This window comes from Chrysochloris asiatica, unplaced genomic scaffold (assembly GCF_000296735.1).
Source record: "Chrysochloris asiatica unplaced genomic scaffold, ChrAsi1.0 scaffold00099, whole genome shotgun sequence".
NCBI lineage: Eukaryota > Metazoa > Chordata > Mammalia > Afrosoricida > Chrysochloridae > Chrysochloris > Chrysochloris asiatica.
Genome location: NW_006408617.1, coordinates 5,991,132 through 5,997,559, shown reverse-complemented (window position 1 = coordinate 5,997,559; position 6,428 = coordinate 5,991,132). Strand labels below are relative to the sequence as shown.

The 6,428-nt window shown below is 33.5% G+C and overlaps 1 protein-coding gene across 1 annotated transcript in view; it reads right to left on the bottom strand.

Annotated features, from left to right (window-relative positions):
• Positions 1-5,941, bottom strand: part of CSRNP3 (cysteine-serine-rich nuclear protein 3) — a 152,814-nt gene extending 146,873 nt beyond the window's left edge. The window contains exon 1 of the mRNA XM_006867003.1: positions 5,689-5,941. The gene's annotated coding sequence lies outside the window, so the exon portion shown is untranslated. The remainder of the gene's footprint in view (positions 1-5,688) is intronic.
• Between the last annotated feature and the right edge of the window lie 487 nt (positions 5,942-6,428).

Here is a 6,428-nt window from a genome sequence, read left to right as displayed (position 1 = left end):
GGAAACCCTGTTCAGGGTCGCTATGGGTCGGAACCGACTCGACGGCACTTAACAACAACAACAACATATGGGAGTCCTGGTGTGGCCCTGTGGGTTAATGCACTGGACTGAAAGGTCCGTTTGAACTGCGAGGTTGGTGGTTCACACACACCAACAGTTCCTTGGAAACCCTAGACAGGGTCGTTATGAGTTAGAACTGACTCAATGGCACTTAAGGACAACAACATACAATAAAGAAAAGCTAACTTGATTTCCACTTTGCTCGACAAGGCAAAATTATGTGCAGTATTTTTGCTTGCATGAAAACATTTTTTTAAACTTGCCTTTAGGGTTGTAAACTTGAGAAAAATTAGTTTCTATAGTACAGATAATTATTCAGCTATAAAAAAGTATTACTATAGCCAACGAGATGGACTGGCCATGTGGCAGCATCATAGACTGGAGCGTGGCAACAGTAGTGAGGTTGGCCCAGGATAGGGCAGTCTTTCATTCTGTTGTGCATAAGGTCGCTATGGGTCGGTACCAACTCGATGGCACATAACAACAACAATAGCATAGCTTAAATCATTTTCCAATCTTATTGTATTTACAATTCTTAATAAAATGTATAGGATTCTACATTAGGTGATCTAAGAAGGCAATTATTTCATTTCATGGTATCTTTAACAATTAATATGTCTGGTTCTCTGAACATGTGAATTTTTATGTAAGTATATACATTGCCTACATGATGATCAATGTGACCCATTTTCAATACGTCATTTTAGATTATGTAAAACTTACATGTCATATTTTAAATTAAAAACTTATTTTTTGTTGAGCACAACTTTGATAAAAATACTGTGACTGTGACATCCTGTAAAACCAAAGAGTAAAAATTTAGAGAGAGCATATGGGAAGAATTTTATCTAAAATGAAGTAGGCATATGGCTTTAGAATATTCATCACTTGCCTAACACTAAGAATTTATTTTCCTAAGAGATGTCCAATTAAAATACAGAAAGCACTGTGACTGCTTTGAACACTTATTTATTTTGAACAATTTCCTTCTATATGTCACAAGTTCTTTTTGTTTTTTTTCTATTTCATAGGCACCAGCAGTTCAGGAGAAGAGTGTATGCAGTGATAACAACAAAACTTAAAATCTGCATGCGAGGTTTTGAGATGGCAACAGCTATTTGTGAATTTAAGACTATGTTCCTTGCTGCTAGATTGAGTACAACACATTTGCCCTAAAATCACTTTCAAGGCTCCAATATGGTCTCTAGCTTCAAGTGATGACAAAGACAGACTGGTAATCAGAAAGCACACAAGTCAGTTTTGGACAATCTGTAAAGATTCTTTTGATGTTTGATATAACACTATTTCTCCAACTATGCTGTGTATCCTTCAAGAAATTTCTTTTAGATTATTCTAGATACTCTTTTGCTTCTCAAATTTGATATAAATTGCATTTACACAAATATAAACTTATATACTCCTGTCATCCTGACCATGGACTTACTATGTAAGTGTACTGAGATTTGTAAGGAAGTAATCTGGCCTAAATCAATGCAAAAAGACTTCAAAGTTTTGACTAAATTTGCATAGAGACAAACATTATCCAGGATATTCAAAGTCATAAATTTGCTGTCAGACATATATAGTTCTCTTGTGACTCACAGAATCACAATTCTCTTTATTTCACATTTGTCTATTACAACAGTTTCTCAAAGAATCTTCCTGGGCTTTCTCTGATGGCACTCTGTGTTGATTTCTGTATTTGGATTGTACTAACTGGTAGCAGTTGTATTTGCAAAGTTCATGGTACTGGGCTGCTAGAATGAATTTTAAACTCAGTTTTCTCTCCTTTCTTTGCTCTGTCTGTAACATAAATCTAGAGGTTACTGGATACAAACTAAGGGCATTGCTTGAGTTATTTAAAATAGTTTTATTAAATATGGTTGAACAATAAGAACAATTTTGTATGGCTGCTTGAAAATCCAAAGTCTACAAATATTTTGTTTGGACCGGGGAAAAAATAATCCATTCAGCATAAGAAGGAACACATTTATTTAAAATATATCTATACTTTAGATAGAGTCATTATTGAAAGTTTCAAAATAGAGTTTAGGAGACAATGACAGATTTTGCATTTTAAAACATTCACAGAATACATGAATTCCTTTCCTGAATTAATCTCAGGATCCTGGGAAAATGTCATAGAGACCCTTACAAAGTCATAAAGCATGCAATTCTAGCCCTGAATGATCACTACTTTTATTTATAAATTTGAATTTTATAAATAATTGAAACAATTATTCCTCATTGGTTTAAATGGCCATCCTCCTGTTTGGTTCCCCCAGGCCACTCCCCTATTCTACATTTTAGAATAAAAGATGCTGTTGACAAACTACCAAGTCTTAATCATTGTAATAAAATTAACTCCCCTCTTGCCAATTCAAAGAAAATAATTAAGTTTATATAAATATGCACTACGTCTTTGTGTGTACGCTTCATAAAATTCATTTACAACTCTTATGCAAATATAAAAACATAAAGCAGTAATCTCATGACCAAATGCTATTTTGCCTCTTCATTTTGCCAACATATCTTCATATACACACAACCTGTACTACAGACAGATGCACACTTGATGCAAATGAAAATAACATTTTCTTTCCATCAACATTGTGACTGCTGGAATGATATATTTAAAAAATTAATGAAATACGTAAGTGAAGTTGAATATGCTGCTTCAATTACATTTATTACAATATATGCTTTGGAAAATAAGCAACACAGGTTTATGAACAATAAAATTGAGTGTATATTTGTTTGGTGCAGGTCAGATGCAAATATGATGTAATCACACATTTTACAAACGTGTGATATTTAGTGTCTGGAAACATAAGACTTTTATCCTATGACTTTTATCAAGAGCACTTTACAACTTAGACTTAACGGAAGGAAAAAGTCATAGGAAGTTGAGCATATTGAGTTCAAAATAGCATCATATAACAAACCCCAAAGAAAATGAGTAACAACTAGAAAATTCAAAGAAACATTGAAAGGATCTAATCATAAAATAAGAAATGCTTTTTCCAAAAAGATGTTTAACCGTAGAATGTAGAAGGAAAATTCTCAAAACTGAAAGCTTCTCTTAAATAAGACTTTATCAAAACCATCCTTAGGATTTTCGATGTGGCGTTGTAGAATAAGCGCTGTACTGCGAACCAAAAGGTCGGCGGTTCAAGCTCACCAATTGCTCCTTGGAAACCCTGTACAGGGTCGCTATGAGTTGGAATCGACTACATAGCAGTTCACAACAACAACATGAACAAAAGGACTCCATTATTTGATTCCAGATACCTTACAAGAATCTTAGTTTAGAAACCTAGGTCTTATTTTAAACACATTTTTTAAATAATGCGAAAAATGCTCTGAACATCGAAACTCTATATCTATCTATCTATCTATCTATCTATCTATCTATCTATCTATCTATCTATCTAGATGTATAATCTGGGTATGTATGTATATATATTAAACCTCAGATATCTCCTTGCAGACAAAAACTTTCAAAATATGGATTTAACAGCTACAACTCAATTATTCTCTCACATAAAACGACTCCATCGGAACAAAATGCCCTTGTTTCAAACAGAGAAAACATTAATAAGCTTTAAAGAAAAACCCTAGCTAAGGGAATCGTGGGAAAAAAACACACTGCCAATGTCCACAATGAATTAAAATAGCTAAACCTCATCATCAGTGTCTTCTTTAGAAATAAAAGCAGGCGTATTGTGAAAGCTACACCATACCTGCGTGCACTTTTAAAGGACTACGGCGCGCATAGGCTGTAAAATCTTCACTTTGAGAAATAAAGCACACTTCATTTAACTGCTGCAAAACACTGCTGCAGAGGAGCCCAGAACATTTTTTTCAAGCAACAAACAGATCCAGCTTTCCACCAGCACGGTGACCTTTGAACCCCTTTCTGCCCCCCTCCTCTCACTTCTGCAGTCAAAGCCTCCGAGCTGGTTGGTTCATTTGCATAAGGCTCAGGCAGTCCTCCAGCAGCTGAAATGGAATGCTGGGTAAGGAATTGTGGACTGCAGTTTTGCCAGAATACCTGAATCACGGGAGAGCAGGAGTAAGCATGGGGAGTGGGCACGGGCTTTACTGGACCTCTCACAATTGCATTCCCTATGAGTATTAATGGCTAAACATTTTTAACTCTTTGTTTTACAGCTTATTCTCACTGCTTCCCCCCCACCATCACCACCACTAGCGCCAAAAAACTAACTGCCAGTAAGGACTATGGTAGGTAACCAAGGAAACCCAGTCAAATACATCATTTAAATACATATAGAAGGCCAATTAAATTTTTTCATTAACTTCTTGACATTTTTATTTTTGGAAGTATAGCTATTTGTTGTTGTTTTCATTTGAATATATATTGCACACATGAGCAGGGATTGGAGATATTTCTTTTTGTTATTATTGTGGTTTTACACAGCATCATACAGGCATACATTTTTTTTGTCACTTTACAAATGTATGAGGTCATTAAAGTAATTCTATAAATTGTTAAATGTGCACTAGTGCTTAAAGGATTATCATCCTAAATGGTGTCCAAGAAATTAATTTTAAAGAATTTTGGTCCCAGGATGCCTTTAAACAATACAGCCTTAAACATGGAGAGCAAAGTTAAGCTATGCATTTAAATCTAAAGGTTCATATAGAAGTACTGCTTGTCTGTTTCTTGGCAAAGGTGTTCAATACTGTGCTACAATTTCCTAGAGTTATTTCTTCCCTTGTCTTCCTGCACATAGCAGTCTCTGTATTTGAAGCATAAACTTCTCTATTGCTCATAAACCCAAGAAGTGGCTATTTTCTACATAAATAAGGTCATGTGTATACATGTTTTTATAAATACACATATTCTTGTTTTCTAAATGGTGAATAAATGGCAACATGCATCATTACATAATTGATCCATTCTTCTTTTTAAAATTAAGCTCATTTGTTTTTCTTAATATGCGATGGAATAGTTTCTATGAAATAAAGGGTTTTATGAAATCATCATTTCCATTTATCAAAAGAAATACATAAAAAATTGAAAGCAAACAGCAAGTTTGTATTGATATATATATATTACTATTGTTAAATGTAAAGTACATTTTTCTTAAAGAAGCATTAAACACTTGAACATTTTTTGTTTTAGAATTTTAAAATTTAAAATATTAAGTATATCCAACCTTCCTTTTGCAATACACTGTACAATATCAACAAATTCTGAATGATACACCATCTAATTTTTAAGACATGTAAATTATAATAAAGAATTTCTTAAATACTGGAAACATTAATTTTGAAGCTTTTACTCTGAGCTTTATATTTATTAGTATTCTACTTTATATCATTTATGCTTATATAGATGATTGGCACTAACTAAATGCTTTTTTCCTTATCCATGAATTTTTAAATGTAATAACTTTTGTTAAAAATTATGATATAAATATTTTTTTCACACTTGACTACATCAACAATTCAATAGCATTGATCAATTTGAGTCCATACTTCATATTAAAAGTAGAAATATCTTTCAAAGTTTTTGTTTAAGGCAAAACACACATCAACCCATCCTAATTTAAGTCCAATCAAACATAAGGAAGTATTGGAGTAATTTATAAAATCACCGACCTGTTCAAATAGCTGTAGTCCTAGTCCTTGCACTCTTTATTCATTAGAATCCAAAATAAATTGATTATCATTTTATATGTGTGTCAGCATCACCGAAGGCACTGTGTCTTCTTGGTTCAACGGAATCTTCTTAAATTTCCCAGCCCTGTGTTTTATTGCTGGTACCATATGCTTTATTGTTCAGCGACAAGAGCTTCACTCTGCACAAAGACTCATTACCTACTGCTTGCTGCACGGCCTCAGCCTTACTGAGGCTGCCTATATGTGATCACATGGGAGTTTTGTCTGAGAGAGCCAAGCATGCCACTGACTTCACTGTGTCTATGGATATTTTTATCAGCTGAGGTCTACTAGGAAGAAGGAATAACAGATTATGAAGCTGCTTTAAATCATTAATACAACACAACCTACAGAAATCCCTTCACAAGATTTTTTTTTTTAAATGAAAAACATTTGAGCAGGCATTCAAAAGGAGTTAGCTAGATTCTTTTTAAAATAAAAGGTTGAATAATCATTTAAGGAAGGAGAACTCGCCAAAAGCTGTTTTGTTACCTTATGTTTTCTAAAAGAACTTTTGTACAAATGTTATTAAAGAGTCTTGCGCTACGGAATAATTTGACAATACATTTTAACCTTTAGTTGCTGGTGTTTCTTTTTTTAAAAAGGATAAGTTTCCCACAAAATGCCCTCAATTAAAATCTCAATCACTAATAGACATTATATATGAAAAAAATGAAGAA